Here is an 11182-nt window from a genome sequence, read left to right as displayed (position 1 = left end):
TGAAGCAATGATCTAATTTACTTGTTTAAAAGAGATTGTTAATATATACATATATATATTTCAATAATATTAATCGAGTGAGAATATAAAATTCGTTGAATAAATTTTGTTCGTTGGCGCAAAGATGACCGACTTGAGAGTTTGTTCAATTGCATCGTCTGTTGCACCCTCTCCTGTATATATATATCGTATACACGAATGGTAACGGTACATGCGAGAAAGGTGCGGACATAGAAGCAGCCTTAGACCTTATACAGCAAAGCTATGCCCTGCAACGCGAGTTGGTTGGTTCCATTTGAGTCAGGGTATCGAGGTGTCAATAGCAGCTGCTATGCTACACACAAGACCCCTGACTACGGCACCCCCTTGTTGTATTCACTTCACTTCTTCACCCTTATCTACAGTTTGGACCTGGATACTAGAGGCATATTCATGTCCAGACGGTAAACGAGCTTCGACAACGTCCACAATTTTTCTGACCGATTCCTTCTTCTCTTCTTTCTCCCTCTTTACATTTTCAACCATCTATACATATATATATGACGATTTAATGAATCAAACGTCGAAAAATATCACGACTATTTCATTTCTCTTTTAATACTTGCTTTAAAAAAATGAAAAGAGATCAAATACAATTATTGGATAATCGAGGTATGTTCACTTTAGAAAAAAAATGAGACAACTTAATAAAAGTGGCTCCACTTGGCAATAAGATCCAATCAGACGATATCCCACGGGTCGTCATACGACGGTTGATTAGCTACACCGATAAAGAGACAAAAGGGAGGCGGCAGAGGGATGCCGATACGCAAGTGGTAACTCAGTCCATTCGGTCACGATAAAATGCGCTTCCTCGTGGATGCAGTCTCGCACGCTCGCAAGGTAGGTGGAGCGCCCCCGCTGTTTTTAAGCGTCGGTGACTAATTGGTGATGTCGCGGCCAGGCGTTGAGACACACCCCTCCCTCACTCTCGTCCTCTTTTGGTACTCTCACCCTCTCTCGACCGTGCACCGACGACCCTCTTCTCGTCGCCTCTTCTCCGAACAGACGCCACCACCTTCCCTTCCTCCTACCTTCCGGTGTGCTCCTCTCACAACACAGTGGTGTATTAATGGCCGCGCTCCATCGGCACATCCTACGACGGAAAATTTGACAGAGGGTTTGTTTGCTCTTCGAACGACAACGGGGAGCGTTGCAAGATTTAAATGTACGACGCGAGAAATATTTCGAGAATGGTACGAAGGATTAATTCGAAGGGTATCGATCGAGTTAAAAAAAAAAGGATATTAAGAGATTTTAAAGTTCTAATAGAAAAGTTATCTGTAAAGGATGTTTTAAGAAAAGTGATTTTCTTAAAAATGTATACGTTTTATGATTTTTTATTTTTGATCATATAAAATTGTGATTGTGATATCTTTGTGATTTGTTCAATTTTAATTTTAATTATAATTTAACGATAACGAATCGATCGTTGGATATATAAGAAAATATTAAATCTGGAGTTTAAGAACACCCTTATAATATACGCTACTGCTGCCTCTTATTCCCCAACCTCGCTTCCTCCGACTGATCCTCCTCAATAGGGGAGGTACAAAAGAGGGAGCTTTAGTTGGCTCGTTATTATTACTATACACGCCCACATGAAATAATTATACCTCCACATTAGTACGTGGGGTACAAAGAATGGATAATTTCTCAATTATTAGAGTGGAAAAAAAAAAAAGAAAGGGACGAAAGATAAAAGCATCGATTAATTAAGAGTCTAAATCAACGTTGAAAATTAATTATTACCCAATTGTATTTTATTCGATTATTAACGTCATTTAATTTCCATATATTTCGTATATACTTGCCGATCATACTCACAATAACAAGATCGATATCCAAAGAAATCTAAAAGATACGAATGGAATAAATAAATCTATCGAAATTACGATATAATAACACGATGGACATTATTCTATCGACTTGCTTTCAATGATCGTTCGGGAGCATTTGTAACAGGAGTCAGTTAATCCGGTACATTTGCGGGATGTTAGACGTTCGTGGATAGGCTGGCCAATAATGGCGATGAGGTCAGGTCGTGGACAATGAAGTCGATTGGGTGTGAGCAACGTTTACCCCTATTTTTTCCTGAAAACGAGGAGAGAAAAAAGAAATATAAAAAATTCGGTGAAAAAATCCCTATCCCCTTGTAACCCCTGCGTCCTTTCTTTTTTTTTCACATTTTTGGAAAACGATTCGAATTATGCCGCCTACTTCTGTTTTTTCTCCCCCTCCCCTCCTTTCGATCCTCCTTTCACACCGGTCCTTTTTTCTTTTTTTTTTTCTCATTTTCTCCTCTCTCTGTTTCTGTCCCTTCGACGATTCCCGCGCGTAAAGATCGACACACGGCTTTCCAACGTCCATTACGTACCGAAAGCTACGCTGTCATCAGTCATTTTCTTCGGGGTGACCGACAATAATATGGCATATAATAGAATCGGCATAATGCCAGTCGCCTTGCGCCCTGACACGAAGTCGAGAATTTTATTATGACACATCGCTCGTAGTTACGTCTGTCGCGCGTTTTCCATCGTTTCATGATGTATAAATTCACGTTCGCGCCTAATCTCCACTGAATTTTCTCTTTTTCAGCCAGGAAAGGAAAAAAAAAGGGGGGGAAATACATTATACATAGAGTATTTCTACAGATTCGTCGCAAATGTTACGATTATTTCTCCTCTATGAGAATAATAACGGTTGCATTGGAAAAAAAATTAACTAGGATTTTATCTTAAGAAGGATGGTACTTATCGATGAAACTTATAATTTGCAAAAGATAATAAGGCGAGTAATCGAGGAATTGTTGTGAAAATTTTTTACGAGGAAATTTATGGGGGAGGAAAAAAATTCTTCGACGACAATAGGTTCGATCGAATGCACATTTAACATAATCCCCATAACGCGGTGCCCTCCTTCTTTTTGCCAGAGGCGTCGGGGTTACTAAAAGGCACACTCCAATGTTTGACCAAGCTGTGCAAATATAAACGAACATCGTGTAGATCGGTGTAAGAGGAGAAACGATTCGAATGTTCTCCCAAGCCTCCCTGTTGGCAAACATTTTAACAGGATTAGTGCACACTTAGCGGGACTAATCTGGCCAAATAGTCGTATGGGAAACCGCAAACTTTAAGTAGCCTGTCATAGAGTTGTCCGGGCTCCGCGTGATTTAACGTTCTTCAACGATGATTATTTCGAAATTAAGGGAAATTAATTTCCCTTCATTTAAAATTAGAAAGAAATAATATTTGAAATAATCGAGATCGTTAGTTCAAGTATGTTAGAAAAAATTCCATTTCGAGTGAAATTTGTTTTTCCGTTGCGCATGGAAAAAATTGTTATTTGCAGAATAGATATTTCTATACTTTTTTTTTTTTTTTACATCAAAATAAAGATCGTGGTGAAAAAAAAAGCAATAATCCCGGAATAAAGATTACAATTGAATACGGAAAATAAATGTCTTCAATAAATCTACGCTGCGTTAGAATGATCGTAAAGCATTACATTACGAATCACCTATTATTATCTCTAATTTATTTCATAATATCTTTCGCCCCTTGCTGATTTTATGCTTCATTTTCACCAATTAATCGCTATTCCACCACGAGGATATACGATAGGCGAGCGCACACGTGAACAACAATTTTACAACATTCCACTACGAAGAAACTTATTATCCGCAGACGGATCTGTGCGCAGATCTGTCGAATCGTTATTCCTAGATTATTAAATTAAATTAAATTGTTTATCTTATCCGCTCCTTCTTTTTCTTCTTTTTATATTTAACATTTAAACGAAATTCTACCTTACAATAATAATACAATTTGCCTAAACGATTTTTACATTTCGTTCCGCGTACAACAAAGCTTTCCTTTCATTGCTAAAGTTAATTTATTTCTCATCAGAAAGGAGAATTTTAGCGAAGAGAAAAATCAGAAACAGAGGGATATATATATACTCTATATTCGCGGCGCATGAACCGCGGGCTGATCTTGGCGCAAATATCGTTCTTGCTCGATTTTTTGCCGCGCCCGGCTCGCGATGCGCCGTTTCATTATACATTCAAAATATTATCCTTACATGCGTGTCTGCTGTGTAAATTCACGAGAGCTGAACGAAAGAAATAAGAAAGAATAATAGAAAGAAAAAAAAAAAAGAAAAAAAGGAAAGAGAGAGAGAGAGAAAAGGAAAGAGGAGGGGGAAAGACAGTTTGCGTGTTTGCTTAGAATGGCAATAGTGTCAGAGCCCGTGACGCGCTCTTTTGTGATCGTGGCATCCAGAATGGGCGGCTGGTTAGTTTGCTCATCTCCTGCATATGCATGCAGACGCGTATTTGCCTTTCCACCGATTCCCACTTGTCTCCTCAACTTATACAACAAATTGCAAAAAAGAAGGCAGGGCGAATGTGTGTAGCTTGTTATCGAAACGTTTTCTTTTTTTTTTCTTTTTTCTTTTTTCCACCGCGTGATTTTTATAAAAATTCGTAAAACGCCTCGATGAAAAGGAATTTAACCGAAAATAACACTCCTCTCCCCAATTAAAATTTCCCAATTCTAGCATTTGAAAACATAGCGAGAGACGGACGATTCATTTGTTAATAAAATAATAAATCAGATTCCTTAGAAAGATCATATGAAATTTTCTATCTTCTAATTTTCTAGAAGTTAAAAGAGTTAAAAATATGTGCAACGTTTTGAGTATAAAAAAAAAGTGAATAGAGATATAATGAAAATAGAAATAGAATAGAACGAGGCAAAGAATGAGAGAAATGATAAAAGAAAGATGTGTGTGTGTATAGGTACGCGCAAGAAGGCTCACGCATGAATATAATAGGACCTAATGGAATATTATCATCACTGGCAACTAAACTCTATCGCCCCCTTTCTCCATCTCGGTTCACCCTTCTCTCTTCATCTCTTCTTCATCGTCCGCTATTGGAACACGCCTGCTGCACTCGTAGATGTCCATTAATCACGGACATAAGCAGGCGACTAATTGTCGGGTTTCAGGGAGAGAGGTAGAGACAGAGTGGAACGGATAGAGAGGCATAAAATAACGTCCCTTTATCGAAGGCACGCACCCCTTACACACGACGGGTCCTTCGATTCATCCGGAGATCGGGAGGATCACGCTGTGAAAGTGATCCTCGTGGATCGTGCGACGGGACGTGACTTGTCGATTTTCAACAATCGTTTATTATTTCTTCCCGATCGTTCATCTCCCCCTCCCTTCGTGCTCTTAATATCTCAGAAGAAGTAGAAATTTCTAAACGACTCTCTTATTATTGTTAGAAAGATTACGTATAAAATTATAATTTTGAAAATGTTGAATGTGTCGATCTTATAAAATAAAAAGAAATGAATTTAGATTAGCGAACAAAGGGGAAAAAGAAAGAAACGAAGATGAAAAGCACAGTTACCCGTCGATCAGTGGCGCGAATGGAAGGAGAAAAAAAAAACTTCCCATAAAATTGGGCGATGATTTGCGAAGCATTTAAAGGCAGAGGCATGGAAAAACCGACCACCCCATTCGAGAACAATTGCAGGAATGTCAGTGGAGAGAACGGACGCAAAGGTGCGATGTGTCTATAGGTACGAATCAACGGCGTAGGTCGCTTCTCCATAATCCATCATCGCACGCCTATTCGCGGGACGACGAGAGACGATCTGTCATCCACTTTCGTTTCGTTGCGTCAGTCCATTCTATTCGAAACATTTCGGCCCTTGCCAACTTTAGCTTCCAACTTCGTCGTAGCATCCTTTCTTTTTTTTCTTATATATCTCTGAATTTGTTAATCCTCTCTTCTATCCTCTCTTCTTGGCAAACTTTTCTCGCCTCTTCAATTCTATTATCTATAAAATACGGTAAGCGAGGAAATATAATGAAAAGAATTTTGAAATTCAATTCATAGATGTAAGATTAATTTTACCTTCGATGCTAATACGATTTTAATATATACATATATATACATATACTTTTCATGTATGGAAAATCTGCAGACGTCTAGGAAGGTAGGATCTATTTGTCGTTATATAGATAAATGTGCAACCGGCCTGATGCGCATCCATCACGATAGAAATCGGCCGCCGCTAATGATGTCGATTCGTTCTACTTCGGCCGCTGTAAGCGTTCTTTCACTTCTTCCTCGCCACCGTTCGATCAACAGTTTCGCAAACGACTTGCCACCCTGGCGACCGACACCTGGCTCACCGAAATTCCGCCGCAATCTTCACATCATCGATCCTCGAAACGCTTCCCGACAAATAAATAAATAAATATTCATATCGTCGAAACGTATGCGTATAATAATTTCTTTCTCCCTCGACACGGGCATAAATTATTCCAAGGAGGAGACATCTTCCATCCATAAACACGTTCGAGACACGCTTTTAATCGAAACGGTGAAAACATAGGAATGAACATGGAGCCAGTGGCCAATATTAACTTCCACCTCTTAATAAAAGAGGATCGCGGATAAAGGGAGGGAGGACGAGAAATTAAAAGGGCGAGTCGTGGATCAACGGGCATGGGGGCAACGAGGTGAAGATACTGGATCCTTTCTGGGCCAGAATATTAAAACGAAAACGAAACAGAAGTTCCGTTTATATCTGGCGATGAGAATTGAAGCGGCAGGTTGGGTGAAAAAGGGGAGAGGGGAGAGAGGAGAGGGATACGATACGGCAGATGGAGGCAGAGAAGCGAAGCGCGGATCGAGGCCGTGACAGAATGATAATAATCCCTTGAGCGTTTTCTTTCATTTCCCTTTATTATCATATTATTAAAAAAATCTCCGTGAAATGTTATTAAAATCGTTTAAACGTCGCGTGCCACGGGCCACCGCCATTGTCCTTCAATTTAATAATATTAAGCGCGAACTTTCTGCGAGGGGTTGAAAACGTGGGACGGGGCGGACAACCCCTCCGCCCCGTGATCCCAGTCCGCACGTCGGTGATCGTCGTAACGAACCGAGACCCGCCAACCCTCTTATTCCTTTTATTTTTTTGTTATCGACCATTACGCCATTTATCTTTCTATCGGGATCGTCGCGGCGACGGTTTAGAGAAGGAACAACAAACGATGAATTTCGATCCTTCCGACAATTTAAATTCGTTTGACTTTTGTCTTATCTTATCGTACAATGTTCTCCAAGATTGTTGTACCCTTCAAGTATCTCTCTCCTTTTTTTCTCTTCTCTTCGAATTAATCTTATTCCTTTTATTTTTTTGTTATCGACCATTACGCCATTTATCTTTCTATCGGGATCATCGCGGCGACGGTTTAGAGAAGGAACAACAAACGATGAATTTCGACAATTTAAATTCCTCGTTTTTGTCTTATCTTATCGTCGTACAATGTTCTCCAAGATTGTTGTACCCTTCAAGTATCTCTCTCTCCTTTTTTCTCTTCTCTTCGAATTAATCGTGGAGGTACCCACCTTTCACGGTTTCGTACTTTGTATGGGATAAAGGAGTGATTCACGGAGGAAAGCATTAAAGAATGGGGATATTTTACGCTCGGTAAAACACAGTTCATTGGGCAAATCCACCCCTGTGTCCGTGCACAATAGACAGGGTGGTTACGTGCCCCCGAGTGTCAAACCCGACCTCGTTTTCGTACGTGTGGTCTCCTTTCGGATTCCCTCTTCGCTTCACTTTTGCCGAGTAGAGCTCGAAAAGGGTTACCACCTTTCGTTACCACCTCGCACGATCATTTTACTCAATTTATCATTCTGTTCCTCTGCGCGATAACGCATAAAATTCTTCCATGTATTATATAAGTAAAAGTTAGATTGTTAGGTTATCCTTTTATTAATATCCAACTTCCATTTAATCTCCATTTCAATTTTAAAATATTAAAATTGAATTTGTGCTCGAAGCAGGGAGTACAATTATCGTTTTCAATCCTGATCCAAGAAGTTGGCGCCAAGTTGTTTTCAGCCAGGTCGGAAATTTCGGGCAATTCGGAGGGCGGGGAAAAAATGGTTGGATGGATGCCCGCGATCATTATCATTAACGCGGTCGACACGGGCGCGTAGAACTCGGCCCAGCGGAGCATAGATAAAGCTACAAAATATTAATCTCTTGTCGGGGCGAATGTATTTTTCAAAATTTCAACGTGGCCAGGTTCTATAATGCTCCAATAGTTAATGCGGGACCATTAGTCAAACGTCGGGTCTCGTGCACACGAAAAGAGAAATTTCGATTTTAAATCGCTACATTTATCATGCAAGCAGGCGCATATGACACCGTTCTGATTTTATTTTGTTTCTCTTTCTTCCCTCTCCCCCTCCGTTCCATCTCTATGCTCCAACCCCTTTTTTTTTCCTTTCTCCTCCCTGTCTCTCTTTCCCTCTCCGTCTCTCCGTCTCCCTCTCTTTCTCTCTCCCTCCATCCCTCCCTTCCTCTCTCTCTCTCTCTGTCTCGTCGGGAGCCGATACAACGTATGGGCTACTGGTTGCGAGTTGTTCCCTGTTTTTCGAAAAAACCGATCCGCTAATAACTTGTAACCATATTTTTTCCTTGGCCCGCGCGAGCTCGAAAAATGGATAGGCGAAAAAGAATCGAAAGCATGGCGATTAATCGATGTGTCGAGTTTTAAACGAGGCAATGAATATTTTTAATAATTGGAACTAATTATATAATTCGATCATTCCCTTTTTTTCATCTTCTGCTAAAAGTAATTTTCCACTTTTTTTCCCCTGACAGACGTCAGAAAACTTGACAGACGTTTCAATTTAATTATGTACATATCGCATATTGCTGAAAGAGTTACAGATATGAAAGAAGATGAAATTAATATAAATTAAGAATTTAAAAACCAAATTAATAATGTTAATTAGTAAAAAAAAAAGAAAAGAAAAGAAAAGAAGAGAAGAGAAGAGAAAAGAAAAGAGAGAAACTTTGTATAAAAGTAACGAATGAAACGAAGAGAGGATTCTTTTAATTTTTCCATGCTAAAATCACAGTGTTTTCACAGTTTATAATTTCAACCGAAACATGATCGATCCCCATAAAATAATAACGGATTAATATGTACGAATGATCTTTGGATCCATAAACAGTAATATATATATATAAATTTTGTAAAGCGTCATCATACCTAATCTAAAACCCATACACGTCTCATAAAGTACGCTTCCATTCATCCTTCCTCGTAAACATGCTATCAGAAAATAATAAAAACGCCAAGGGAAATCGGTCTGATTCCACACGGGAGCCATAACAGACCGGGGTCCGCTCGTAAATTTTGGACGGCGTTTTACTCTCCTATTTATTTCTCCTTTTGCGAGAAATCGATCAGAGTGTAACACAGGTATCAAAATCGAATCGGTCTTAGCCGGACCACGTTGTATAAAACCAAAGATTTTTTTTTTTTATACCATCAATGATGTATTAGAAGATGATAGAGAAGCCGAATTTTCATTTTTTATCGAATCTCTTCGTCTTGATCTCAACTGAAATGAAATTATTGGCGATTAAACGAAGAAGAATTATTCGTGCGTAAAAATTTGCTATCAATTTAATTACATTGAATATATTATTATTATTTATTCAATTCAATATCGAGTAATAACACGATAATACGATAAATTGATTATTATTTTATACCTGAACAATATTAATTATATCGAAGATAATTTGTTAAGTATACGTCTCCTTGGAGATTAAGCTTTGAATACATGGTCGATTAAATTTTCCTTAAATGAAGATTAAACGTTCCTATGTATGAGCAAACTCACAATATGCACGCCTTTGATCGCCTCTCCGCCACAATTACCTGTCAGCATAGGCAAACGCACGATATTCCGGTTGATCAATTAATTATGCATACCTCTAGAATTTTAATAAAATTTCCAATTATCAAAGTTATCCTTGTCATTGTTTCGAATCTATCGAGGAGGGAACGTTTTTCATATAACGTATCGATGACTATAAAATGAATGTATTTTGTTACTATTTGCATATATGCACGGTGTACCGACGCATAGAGCGATAAACAAATGTATAATGAATATGAATATTCATGATCGGTGAGAGATGGACAATCATCATGAAACATAAGAGCATTCTCGTTTAAGACCAATTTCATTAATATATTGTAAAGAATTTTAAATATTCTTTCTATCTAAATTTTCCAAAATTTATCTCAATATATTTCAACCACTGATAATGGTAATTTACTAATAAACAATTTACTTATACGATATTCCAAATATTATATTTATGAGAACTAACGTTATAGAATTCTCCGTATTATTTATCCAAAAGAGATCTCTGTAAAAAAATAACAATCAGGCCATTAAATTTCAAGTTTCAATTATAAGTGAAATACAATTCTTGCTCGATAGAATCAACTTTTACTCGCAATAAATCAACAATGGATCGTGAGTATCCTTTCCAAAGAATCTTCACAGGTACAACACGAGAGATGCAGGAAAAAAAAAAAGGGTTGATTTCACCCCAGGAAGATCCACGGATGGTAAACTGGGTGTAATCCCCAAAATCATCTTACAAGTGTGCGCAGAAATCGGCGCCAGGGGTTGAAAGAGGTTGAAATAAGAGAAAGAGAGAACGAGAACGGATAAAACGTGGCTGATTTATTTATCGAATCATAAATTACCGGGGTTACAATACGGTGGCAGCATGCAAAAGCGCGCGCGTCTCTACGGCGTTCCTTTTCTCTCTGTTCCTCCCAAATGGTGGATCGAAAACGCAGTGAGGGACCGAGGGTGTAAACGTAACGCGTGTTTGCATTGCGTGCTCGACCGGAAACACGATTTATACGATGCAAATTAAATGTGTACGGTACACACACGCGCGCCTGGTTAGCTAACGTTCGTCCATACCAAAAATCCCTTACCAGAATCTATTGTTGTTATTCTTAATGTTTTCATTATCCGATGCTTGCTTCTTAAATCGTATCCTTTCTTTGATTTGATCCAATTTAAGCACGAAATGAGAATTTTATTTACGATATTGGTCGAAGATGAAATTCAATTGCTATCTCAATCTCGTTATTTTCTCATCATCATCATTGAACATAATATAAAAAAATTATGGTTTTGAATTAAGAAGAATTGCAATTGAATGTTTTTGCATTGATCTAGTATTTATGGGCGATTATCGTTAAGAACTGAAAC

Source organism: Apis mellifera, linkage group LG12 (assembly GCF_003254395.2).
Source record: "Apis mellifera strain DH4 linkage group LG12, Amel_HAv3.1, whole genome shotgun sequence".
Classification (NCBI taxonomy): domain Eukaryota; kingdom Metazoa; phylum Arthropoda; class Insecta; order Hymenoptera; family Apidae; genus Apis; species Apis mellifera.
This window is presented reverse-complemented; position numbering follows the sequence as displayed.